The sequence below is a fragment of the Lithobates pipiens genome, unplaced genomic scaffold, assembly GCF_037356315.1.
Source record: "Lithobates pipiens isolate NorthernLeopardFrog02 unplaced genomic scaffold, aLitPip1_a1.2 Scaffold_16, whole genome shotgun sequence".
Taxonomy (NCBI): Eukaryota; Metazoa; Chordata; class Amphibia; order Anura; family Ranidae; genus Lithobates; species Lithobates pipiens.
Genome location: NW_027507748.1, coordinates 592,011,808 through 592,024,798, shown reverse-complemented (window position 1 = coordinate 592,024,798; position 12,991 = coordinate 592,011,808).

Sequence of the window (12,991 nt, the reverse complement as noted above, 5' to 3'; positions counted from 1 at the left end):
AGGAGAGCCATGATTGGCCACAGGCAGGATGCCTGTGGCCAATCATAGCTCAGGCTGTGTAGTACACGCCCCACACTATATAAGGCCGCCAGCGCGGCGGCCTTGTGTAGTGTGTTGGCGTCTGTAGGAGTTAGTGGGTGTTCTGTGTACCTTCAGCACAGTATACACCGATCGTTATCGGACGATTTTTCGTTCTTGCTCTTCTGTAGTGGTTGTTGTCTGCGTGCCCTGACCGCAGTATACACCGCTATATCTACCTATATAGCTAGCTATATTTCTCTTTTTTAATAGAGCTTGCATTCAGTTGTAGGAGATTGTGCGTGTTGTCTGCGTGCTCTGAACCCAGTATACACTGGTATATCCACCTATATAGCTAACTATCTTGCTCTTTTTAAATAGAGCTTGCAGTCAGTTGTAGGAGATTGTGCGTGCTGTCTGCGTGCTCTGAACCCAGTATACACCGCTATATCCACCTATATAGCTAGCTATCTTGCTAGTTTTTAATAGAGCTTACAGTCAGTTGTAGGAGATTGTGCGTGCTGTCTGCGTGCTCTGAACCCAGTATACACCGCTGTATCCACCTATATAGCTAGCTATCTTGCTCATTTTAAATAGAGCTTGCAGTCAGTTGTAGGAGATTGTGCGCACTGTCTGCTGCTCTGAACCCAGTATACACCGCTATATCCATCTATATAGCTAGCTATCTTGCTCGTTTTAAATAGAGCTTGCAGTCAGTTGTAGAAGATTGTGCTGGGAAGGATGCAGGACAAGGTGTAGTAGTGTTGGAGGTTGTTCCGCCACCACGCCTCCAAAATGCTACTATTGGTTGTGACACACCTCTCTCCTCCACCCCCTCCTCTTCTTCTTCCTCCATGGCCTCTTCCAGTGCTCTGTCTGTTGAATCACTTTTTTTGACAGGCTTAGTCAGATTAGCAATAACCCTTTACAGGCAGGAACTCGTAGTCCCTTTTTGCGCAGCACAGTGTAGTGAAACAGCTTGTAACTCTTCCTCTGTGGTCACTGATCCCAGCACCACCTCTTCAGGCACTGCCAACCGACCTGGTTTACACTCCACACCAGTCCACCTGACTGACTCTTTACCAGCCCACCCGGCTGACTCTCAGGAGATCTCTCAGGGAAGGATGAAGACTTAAGCGCACCACTGTCTTCAGGGAGACTGGCTACACATGGTAGTCTCCTCCCTTGTTAGTCCCCAACAGTGATGACTACTCACTCTGTCCTCTCTTGCTCCGGTGCCTCCAGGGAAGCCTCCTCCTGTGTGATTTAGTAGGATTCTTCCAATACCTGAGCCCTGGTCAAGGGAGGGAATCCCCCCCCCAGACTAGCGGGCACCCCTCATGGCCACCAACAAACTCCACAACACTGTATCTCCATCTTCCACCAGACTGCCCCTGCTGGCCTGGCCTATGTTTATTTATGGAGTGGTCCCAGCCCTCTGCCAGCCTACCTCTGAGGTAACTAGCATCCCAGCTAAGTTTCTCTTAGCAGCTATGCATTGTGTATAAGCATGTGTTTCATGTTTATTTATATTATGCATTTCTCATTACTTGCCCTGCTACTTACATGTAGTATCGCTGTAGCCACACACTTGACCACTAGGGGGGCCCTTCCATTAAACGGGAATCTATGCAGATGTAATATACGGCCACCCAAGCTGCCAGCTGCGCATCTGTCTTCCCCCTCTGTTTTTCTCTGTGGGGGGGTGGAGTGGATGGTGTGTAGCTCATGGCTACTATGGTAACGCTGTGATGCAGCGTTCCTCGTTGTGCATGCGTAGAATAGGGGGATGGGCGCTGCAGACGTCTATCCTGTCTGATGCGCACGCTTCTTCCGACGCATGCGCAGTATTTTTCTGTCTGGTCCAAGTTGACGTCAGACGTGCGCTGACATCACTCGGACGGGGCGCATAAATACAGCATGCTGAAATCCACAGTCCACAGGCTTCCTGCAGTGTGGCGATGTCCAGCACACGTTTTCTGACTATATAAGGATTTTCGGGATCAGTGCTTTTCAATACATAAAAGATCTTTGAGGTATGTTACATGTTCAAGAGTCAGCAATTTTTGATTGGACTATAATGTCTTCATAGTCACCTGCCAAGTTTTTTAGTGTTCAATTTTAGGCTGCAAGATTACCTTTAGCTCCTTCATTTCCAGCAAGCTATATCTCAATTACAAACAGATTCTACTTAACACAACAAACCTACACAGTCCCTGTCTTGTTTGCACCACCTGTATACTGCTGTTCTGAGTATATAGGGCCTGGGGGCCACACGCATTTCCTTTTTTTAATATGTGTACAGGGTTCCCCTTAATATCCGTAACAAGACCCAAAGGGGCTGGTAATAGGCAGTGAGGGCTACCCATGCCATTTTTCTCAATGATTTTCAACCATATTGCAGGAACCAGATATAACATTAAAACCGCAAGCAGTTTTAAATTACGTTATTTCCGTTAAATGTCATTTTGTGCAGGGACTGTTCTAAACACGGGAAACATGTGGCACTTCACAGGCATACTATAGATACCCCCCAGGCACGATATTTAAAGGAATATTTCACTTTTTTTTCACTTTAATCGTCATTAAAATCAGTGCTCCCGCCAAAACGGCCATTTTTAAAAACATTTTAGGCATTGACCCATGTCCCCTGGGGCAGGAGCCAGGTCCCCAAACCCTTTTTAGGACAGTATCTTGCATATTAGCAGTTAAAATTAACACTTTTAATTTCGAACGTTCAAGTTCCATAGACTTCAATGGGGTTCTAACATTCGTACGAATTTGGGGTCCGTTCGAAAGTTCTGGTGCCAACCGAACCGGGGAGTGTTCGGCTCATCCCTAATATCAACCAGTGGCGTAGACTACTGGTGCAAAAACAATGCATTCTATCCATGTTTATATATTTTTTTATAAGCGCCTTATACATAAAAAGGCTATATGCAGAGTTTTAGAGAGTAAATTGAGCATATATGGAAAACGTTTTAAATTGTCACGTTTGTGGCAGACCTCCCCCTTGATGAAGGTATATTTGTCCCTGCCTCAATAATTATACCTGTTTTCAGAGTCAATATGGTTTCATTATTCATTAATTTGATAATGATTATGTTATTAAATTCAATCTATACTTGGGATTATATGGGATTATAATTCAATCTCATCTTTTTTTGCTCATTCAGAAATCAAATATAATCAGTATAAATTATTCTCCTTCAATGCATGATAATAGCCTGGAAAAGTGGCCTGCAGTAACACACTGTTAGTAATAAAAATTGACTTTATATGATAGCGTTCTATTCAGCAACATACACCATTTTCCCGTTTTTTTTAAAGTATTTTTTTTACATTTATATTATAGGTACCCGATGCACCCCCATTTTACAATCTGCGATTCTTCATTGTTGTTTTTTTGTGGGGCCCCACAGATCCCTGAGGTTGTCCCCTCCTATCCATCAGGAGGGCGTTTTGTGGTGTGGTAGCAGTGATACTTTGTTGGCTCGGCAGGTCTGAGCCTTTTAAATACTAAGTATGGTGAGTTGATACTAGATGCATATAAAGTACGCATTTATATTGTATATTTCATATTTACATATACTGTTGGTTTTTACTATTCAAAAATGTCTCCTTCAATTAAACAGAAGCTCCTTAGGAAGCGATAATATGAAAATCGTGAAACATGTTGAGCACCCAGTTGTTTTTAAATCTTCAGGACCTATGAACACCCCATCAACATATGCCACGTCCTAGTGGAGGTTTCTTTGATTCGGTTATTAATACCCCACAGGAAGTACACAAGTGGTTCTAATCCTTTGGGGTTGATCAATGGGTTCTTTTCATTTTTCTTTTTTTTTTCTTTTTTTCTTTGTATTGTCTAATTAATGTGTACTGTTTGATGTGTATTTATGAATTGAGAATTATTAAAATTTTGATATCATTTTATACATGTGCCTTTAAAGTCCATTCCTTTTTCCATTTTTCAAATACCTCTGAGGATTGGTTGAGGCTCCATAAATATTCAAGGCAGCTCCTCCTAACCTCCACCCACTAATTCTGGAAGATTCTACAACCTTCTAGACCAGAGGGAGGCACCAGAGAGTTGTCAGGCTGAGTCACCAAGTACTGAACTTTAGTAAACCCTGACTCAGATTCCATAGCTCAGGCTTAGCCCTGAGCTAAACTATAATTTTCCTACTCTCACTTCTAGCACACACTCAAGGGTGCTATCGATATTTTTGCTATTTCTACCTACAAAAGTCTTCCACACTTGGACTATTCTATGGCTATTATGGTAAAATCATCTAGTCTATTTTAGAATCATTTACAAAAGCCATTGGGGTTGATTTACTAAAACTGGAGAGAGCAAAATCTGGTGCAGCTAACTAATCAGCTTCTAACTTCAGTTTGTTTAATTAAAATGGAAGGAAAGGAAGCTGCCACCTTGGCCTCTGTTTAATCTTCAACTGTCATGATGCTGCATATGTGATCAGTTATGACATCAGCCATTGGATGGTTTGACAGTTTGGTCTAGAGCACAATCAATGTGACAGTTAGCATTTCCGGCATGCCGGGATTGTAACTGTTTTTTTTAAACTATTAAATCAATGGGTTTACTTCCGCTTTAAGATTTGACCAGAAAACCTGGAAGCTGATTGGTTTATTTGCAGAGCTTCACAAGATTTTTCACACTCCACTTTTATTTTAGTAAATCAACCCTATTGCATCCCCAAATTTTTACTGATGCAGGTGAGCTTACCTTTAAATCAGGAAATGGTTTATTTTTTTCACATAACATTTTTTTATCCAATATAGAAAATGTATACAAACAAAACAGTACACAAATTCAATGAAGTCACATTACTAACTTCAAATGGAGTCTACATTAATCGGATACAACCTATGAAAACAGCCTGGGATGAATAGACCAGGAACAACATTTGTGAGTAGGACAAAGCATTATTAGGTGGAGGATCTCTTTTTCATTTTCACCTCCCCCTCCCTCCCTCTCTGACACAACCAAGGATAGGAGATAGCTTAGAAATTTGCTCCTGGTCAGAATTACGAGTGTATCCTGAAGTGGTGTAGTTAGTGACAACAGAAAACAAAACAAAAAAAAAACACAAGAGGGAAAAGGGTGGGGGCTACAGTAGAAGTTCAAGTCAAAGGCAATGTTTTCGACCACTAGAGGGGGAGGGGAATAGGTTGAAATAATATGGGAAGGAGGACAAGATAGGGAACAAGTAGAAAAAGAGATGAGAAGGAGGAGAGAGAAGATAAGGGAAGTAGTGGGGGGAGGGGGAAGAGATGAGCTTGGTCTAGATGGGTAGAAGCAGGATTTGATGGGGTGAGGGGAGGGGATGTGGGGCGAAAAGCCGTTTTTGCAGGTTAGCCCTATGGAGCGTATTGACGGTAATGGTTGGTTGTTGTAAAATGAATCCAACATGCCCAAGTGAGTGGGACTTTATGCATCCTTTCTTGAGAGATATGTGGGAAGGCTGGCCGCAGGCCAGCCTGTATTTGTGGGAGGAGTCTGAGGGACTATTTAACCCTCCTCCTCTATCAGGGCCAGGGTTGTTGTGTTTTAGGTGGCCATTGCTGGGTGGTGGGGGGTGTGTCAGGGCCTGCTTAGTCCTCCTCCCTTCTCCCACTTCGTGTGCAGCCCTCCTGGTTCCCGTGGCACTCATACTAGAGAGGGGGGGGCGTCCGCCCGCCCGCCTGCCTGCTTCTCAGTCCCCCCGAAGGCGCCGTGCGGCCAGCGTGCTCCCTGCCCGCTTTTCCCGGCTCTCATGCCGGCGGGGGGTGGGGGGGCGTTCATCTGGCCATCCGTCCTCCTTTCCATCTCCCCACAGCTCCGTGGGGCTGGCGCGCAGCCCGCCCGTTGTTCCCGGCGCTCATGCCGGGGGTGCGGGGGGGGGGGGGTTTCATCCGCCCATCCATCCGCCTTTCTAATAGTTCCGTGGTGCTGGCGTGCGGCCCGCCCGCTCTTCCCGGCGCTCATGCCAGGGGAGGGGGGGGGGACCTTCGGCCATCCATCCGCCTTGTTATCTCCCCAGTCGGTTCCCAGCTCCACCTGGCCAGCGTGCACGCCGTGAGAGCGCGCGGGGAGGGGGGGGGGGTTGTGATCGGCCGCCTGCTCCTCTCCTCATGTATGTTTGGACACGAGGGGGGCAGGCTGTCGGGTTACTCCTGGTGCTCCCGGGGGGATGGGCAGTCTTCCGCCAGTCACTCCTTTCTTCCCTTCAAGAGAAAAAAATAAATAAATAAACAAATAAAATAAAATGTCAGTGGGGATCAGACCACCCACTGCAGCCATGGCAGCGGCCAGACCTGAGGCCAGGGTTGCTGCTTTCACTTGTTCACTTTCTTTGATTAGTGTTTTTATCGCAGCTTGCGGTCTGTCCAGTGTTTTTCTGTCATAGCAGCATTTCTGTTGCAGCGTTTGTCCAGCATTTCCATTATGGCGTTCTGTCGTTCGGTCCAGCATTTCCGTCATAGCGTTCTGTCCAGCATTTCCGTCATAGCGTTCTGTCCAGCATTTCCGTCATAGCGTTCTGCCCAGTATTTCCGTCATAGCGTTCTGCCCAGTATTTCCGTCATAGCGTTCTGCCCAGCATTTCCGTCTCAGCATTCAGTCCAGCATTTCCGTCATAGCGTTCTGCTCTGCATTTCTGTCGCACCGTTCTGCTCTGCATTTCTGTCGCACCGTTCTGCTCGGCATTTCTGTTGCACCGTTCTGCTCGGCATTTCTGTCGCACCGTTCTGCTCGCCATTTCTGTCGCACTGGTCTGCTCGGCATTTCTGTCGCATCGTTCTGCTCGGCATTTCTGTCGCACCGTTCTGCTCTGCATTTCTGTCGCACCGTTCTGCTCGGCATTTCTGTCGCATCGTTCTGCTCGGCATTTCTGTCGCATCGTTCTGCTCGGCATTTCTGTCGCACCGTTCAGTCCAGCATTTCTGTCTCACCGTTCAGTCCAGCATTTCTGTCGCACCGTTCTTTCCAGCATTTCTGTTGCATCGTTCAGTCCAGCATTTCTGTCACACTGCTCAGTCCGGCATGTCTGTCACAGCGTTTCTGCCCGGCATTTCTGTCACAGCGTTTCTGCCCGGCATTTCTGTCACAGCGTTCTACCCGGCATTTCTGTCTCAGCGTTTCTGCCTGGCATTTCTGTCACAGCGTTCAGTCCAGCATTTCTGTCGCACCGTTCAGTCCGGCATTTCTGTCGCACCGTTCAGTCCGGCATTTCTGTCACAGCGTTCAGTCCGGCATTTCTGTCGCACCGTTCAGTCCAGCATTCCTGTTGCACCGTTCAGTCCAGCATTTCTGTCACAGCGTTCTGCCCAGCATTTCTGTCACAGCGTTCAGTCCAGCATTTCTGTCACAGCGTTCAGTCCAGCATTTCTGTCGCACCGTTCTGCCCAGCATGTCTGTCGCACCGTTCTGCCCAGCATGTCTGTCGCACCGTTCTGCCCAGCATGTCTGTCGCACCGTTCTGGCCAGCATGTCTGTCGCAGCGTTCTGGCCAGCATGTCTGTCGCAGCGTTCTGGCCAGCATTTCTGTCGCAGCGTTCTGGCCAGCATTTCTGTCGCAGCGTTCTGGCCAGCATTTCTGTCGCAGCGTTCTGCTCAGCATTTCTGTCACAGCGTTCTGCCCAGCATTTCTGTCACAGCGTTCAGTCCAGCATTTCTGTCACACCGTTCAGTTCAGCATTTCTGTCACATCGTTCAGTCCAGCATTTCTGTCACAGCGCTCAGTCCAGCATTTCTGTCACAGCGTTCAGTCCAGCATTTCTGTCACGGCGTTCAGTCCAGCATTTCTGTCACGGCGTTCAGTCCAGCATTTCTGTCACTGCGTTCAGTCCAGCATTTCTGTCACTGCGCTCAGTCCAGCTTTTCTGTCACAGCTTCAGTCCAGCATTTCTGGCACAGTGTTCGGCCAGCATTTTTCTGTCATAGCGTTCGGTCCAGCATTTCAGTCACAGCGGTCGGTCCAGCAGTTCTTTCTTAGCGTTTCTGCCCTTGGATGTCTGTCTTGTCATCTCCGCCCCTGGATGTCTGTCTTGGCATTTCCGCCCCCTGGATGTCTGTCTTGGCATTTCCGCCCCTGGATGTCTGTCTTGGCATTTCCGCCCCTGGATGTCTGTCTTGGCATTTCCGCCCCTGGATGTCTGTCTTGGCATTTCCGCCCCTGGATTTCTGTCTTGGCGTTTTTCCCTTGGATTTCTGTCGTAGCGTTTCTGTCCCTGGATTATGGTCGTTGGGTTTCTGCCCCTGGATTTCGTCGTGGGGGTTCTGCCCCTGGATTTAGTCGTGGTGTTCTGCCCCTGGATTTTGGTCGTGGTGTTCTGCCCCTGGATTTTGCTCGTGGTGTTCTGCCCCTGGATTTTGCTCGTAGTGTTCTGCCCCTGGATTTTGCTCGTGGTGTTCTGCCCCTGGATTTTGCTCGAGGTGTTCTGCCCCTGGATTTTGCTCGTGGTGTTCTGCCCCTGGATTTTGCTCATGGTGTTCTGCCCCTGGATTTTGCTCATGGTGTTCTGCCCCTGGATTTTGCTTGTGGTGTTCTGCCCCTGGATTTATGTCGTAGTGTTCTGCCCCTGGATTTCTGTCATAGTGTTCCTGCCTCTGGATTTTGTCTCGACGTACAGTTTTCTGCATTTCTGTCTTAGCATTTCCTGCCCCAGTATTTCTGTCAGTGTTCTGTCTAGCATTTCTGGCTCAGCGTTTCGGCCCCAGGATTTTCTGTCATGTCATTGCTGCCTCAGCGTTTCTGCCCCAGGATTTTCTGTCATGTCATTGCTGCCTCAGCGTTTCTGCCCCAGGATTTTCTGTCATGTCATTGCTGCCTCAGCGTTTTTCTGCCCCAGGTTTTTCTATCATGTCATTGCTGCCTCAGCATTCTGTCATTGCACTCTGCTCCTGGGTTTCTGTTCATTCCTGCCTCAGCATTCAGTTCAGCATTTCTGTCGCAACATTCTGTCATAGGGTTGCTGTCCTTGCATTTCTGGCTCAGCGTTTCTGTCACTCATGGCATACTACGGTACCTGTTTTCATATTTGTTGGTTGGCATGTGTCATTGTGCCTGTGTTCATGTTTGTACCTAGGGCAGTTAGCTAGGGCTCACACGTCAGGATCTGTCACGTCTACAGATCCATACGGGCTGAGGTTTCGTTATTAATGATTGTTGACCACAATCTTCTCGCCCGTATACCATACGTCATACTATGCATGTTTCATTCACCACACCTGTACGTCTACCCACCACGGTCCGTGGGTACTCTAGGCCTGAGTTTCTGTTAATTACCTGTCTCTGCGCTGCAGGTTACTCGGGCTAATTCACTACTCACATATGCGCTGTGGTCTTGATTTTCTGATATGTTCTCATTCTTAGGTAGGCAGAGGGGCGTTGTTGTTCTCATGTCTGGTTGTCTGTCTTTCCTTCTAGTTTCGTTCTCAGGTTGGGCCGTCTTGGCACCCATACCGATATCAATCATGCCTGCACTCACCCACAGATGTCGTTTCGCCACGGGGCTCACCCTCGGGTCGGAAGCAGACGTCAATTTTCTTCAGTTGACATCCTGTTGCATTGAGGCCCTGGTTACCACCCTGGGATTTATACTCTCTCAGGGTGTGTCCTAAGCCACGGTCCTTAGGTGGTAGGTTGGGGGACATCGTCATGATTATGGATTCCACTCTCAGCTCCGTTCTTTTGTCTAGGAGGTTCTTTGAGTACTGCTCAGGGACATCAGTCCAGTCATCTTTGCTGATTCCCGGTCTGGTCAAGGGGGGAAGGGGGGGGGGGGCTTTAGTCACTTTGGGCATGGCTGGATCATGCCATGGGACTCATTTCCCTGGGTTGGAGTCTGTTTCTCCTTCTTCGGTGCAGGATTCGGTCTCAGGCAGTAGCATGACCTGTTCGCATTCGGTGGGACCAATCTGTCTTGGTGTCTCCATGTTGATGATGCTCATTGCCATGGCACCTACTCCATCACATCAATCGGGCAGCCAGCTTTTCCTCTCCTATCTCTGGTATTTTTGGCACTTACCCTCTCACTTCCACTTGCCAGGTATGGGTGTTCCACGGTGCTTCTTCTGGTGTCCGTTGTGGATTTTTCAGTCTGCTTTGCCATCTTCTTGCAGGGGATCCTCGGGTCAGCCCTTGTTCCCTTTTCCCCATGTATCCTCTCATTCACAAGCAGTTCTTTCTCATGTCTGGGTTACCTTGGTCATCAGGCTCATCCTATCCTTCACAGGACATTCATTTGGGGTTTGCTTAGCTTGCAGGCTCCAAGGGGGGTTCCTTCTCATTTCCAGGTCAGGAGTCGGTGGGTTCTACTCTTACAGCGGATACGTACCGGTTGCTTACAGTTGGTGTTTGGGCATACGTCATTTTATGGATGGGATTTTACCTTTCCTTTTCCACCTAAACTTGTGTCTTTTTGCCCTCTTTTCAGGCATACTGACCAGCCAGGCCATGGCACACCTCAGGCCTTGTTTCTTATATAATATCACATTTCCCACTTGAAGACTCCGATTACAAGTGGGAAGGCTGGCCGCAGGCCAGCCTGTATTTGTGGGAGGAGTCTGAGGGACTATTTAACCCTCCTCCTCTATCAGGGCCAGGGTTGGTGTGTTTTAGGTGCCCACCCACCCGGTTCCCCCAGCTTTGTCACTCATACTCATGGTACTTTTTCTCATTCTTACATTCAGGGTATGCCCTCTTTTCAGGCATACTGACCAGCCAGGCCATGGCACACCTCAGGCCTTGTTTCTTATATAATATCACATTTCCAACTTGAAGACTCCGATTACAAGTATCAATTCTTACAATTTTTTTATTTTTGAGACTCTCCCCAGCCGTTCCCTGATCGTCGGAGCGTTTTTAGATAGCCAATGATTAGGTATGCAGAGTTTAGCCTCATTTACCATGCGCATGGCTAGAGATTTGTAGTAATTATTTTTTGCTAATGATGTGTGGTGTAGGAGGAACTGGGCAGGAGTATAGTCTAGGGTGAATGTAGTGACATGGGTAATGAGGCTATGAACCTCTTTCCAGAAGGGATGAATTTTTTCACAGTCCCACCAAATGTGGAGCATAGTAGCCTCCATCTTCTCGCATCTCCAGCACATATTAGAGATGGTAGTGGAGAATTTGTGAAGGCGGGATGGAGTCCTATAGCATCTAGTTATTACTTTGTAGCAATTCTCTTGAATGGCAACATTCAGTGAGCACTTGTGACCATATTCGTATACGGTATTCCATTCCTGTTCGGTTAGAGGTGTGAGAGGTCTTGATCATGGTTGTCCTCTTCCGAGAGGAGGGTGTATAAGAGGGATATAAGATCCCTTTGTGGTGTTTTGCGGTGGCAGAGGGATTCGAAGGGTGTGAGTTGTCTCTTCTACTTGGTTTGGTGAGTATGGATCGTGAGAATGTGTCGAATTTGTCTATAGATCCAAAATGGAAAAGAGGCGGTCCTAGTGATGGTGTTTACTTTCTCTAGAGGGATAAGGGTCCCACCAAAGAAAAACTGGAGGGCTAGTACATCTTCAAAAGGCCATTCCCGATGTAGAAAGTGCTGGGATTGACCCAGAGGGAATGCAGGGTTTCCTCTCAGTGTGGTTAAGGGGCCCACAATAGGTGCAAGTGACCCAGAATGTTAAGCTTTCTTGAATGCCAGGAGAGAGGGGTAAATGAGCAGATGGGATGAGATGGTTGGTGGTCAATGCTTGTGAGGTAGCCATGGAAGTAGGTGTAAGGGTTTGGGCATAAAGAAGTTTTCAAGGTGTACCCAATTTGTTTTTTTAGAGTGTAGATATTCCAATCTGTGATTCTGGCAAGATGGCACGCTGTGTAATACCTGCATAAATCTGGTAGCCCAATACCTCCTTTTGTTCTGTGTAATGTGAGGCAGGAGTATTTAATACACGGTGGGGAACTCTTCCATATAAAAGTGGAGCAGGCTTTCTGATAGATCACAAAAAAACTCAGTGGTAGATGTATCAGTACAGATTGAATTAAATAGAGAATGCGTGGGAGAATGATCATTTTGATTAGGGCTGATCGGCCAAACCATGAAACAGTCAGTCTCATTCAGACTGCGGACATACTGCACGAGATTACCAGAGAATGCGGACATACTGCACAAGATTACCAGACTGCGGACATACTGCATGAGATTACCAGACTGTGGACATACTGCACAAGATTACCAAAGACTGCAGACATACTGCACGAGATTACCAGAGACTGCAGACATACTGTACGAGATTACCAGAGACTGCGGACATACTGCACGCCATTATCAGACTGCAAACATACTGCATGAGATTACCAGAGACTGCGGACATACTGCATGAGATTGCCAGAGACTGCGGACATACTGCATGAGATTACCAGACTGTGGACATACTGCACAAGATTACCAGAGACTGCAGACATACTGCACGAGATTACCAGAGACTGCAGACATACTGCACGAGATTACCAGAGACTGCGGACATACTGCACACCATTACTAGACTGCAAACATACTGCATGAGATTACCAGAGAATGCGGACATACTGCATGAGATTACCAGAGACTGCGGACATACTGCGTGAGATTACCCATGAATTGGGACCCCGATGACAGCTTTGCAGAGTGCACAGAGGACACAGGAGGCTGTATTCACCCACCAGCCAGCAGAGAGGGGGCGGGGCTGGGAGCACCACTGATGCCCTGACCCCACCCCATGTAGCCTGTATGCTCAGAACAAAGCAGCTGTAGTGGGAGCCAGTGATCGGAGTGGGCACGTCAGTGGAGCTCCTGGCCCTGTCTCCACCCCGTACCTCTGTATTCCCCAGCCAGAATAGAGGGGCAGGGCTGGGAGCTCCACTGACGTGCCCACTATGATCACTGCTCTAACTACAGCTGCTCTGGTCTGAGCATACAGGCTACATGGGACGGGGTCAGTGTGACAGTGGAGCTCCCGGCGCCTTCTTTG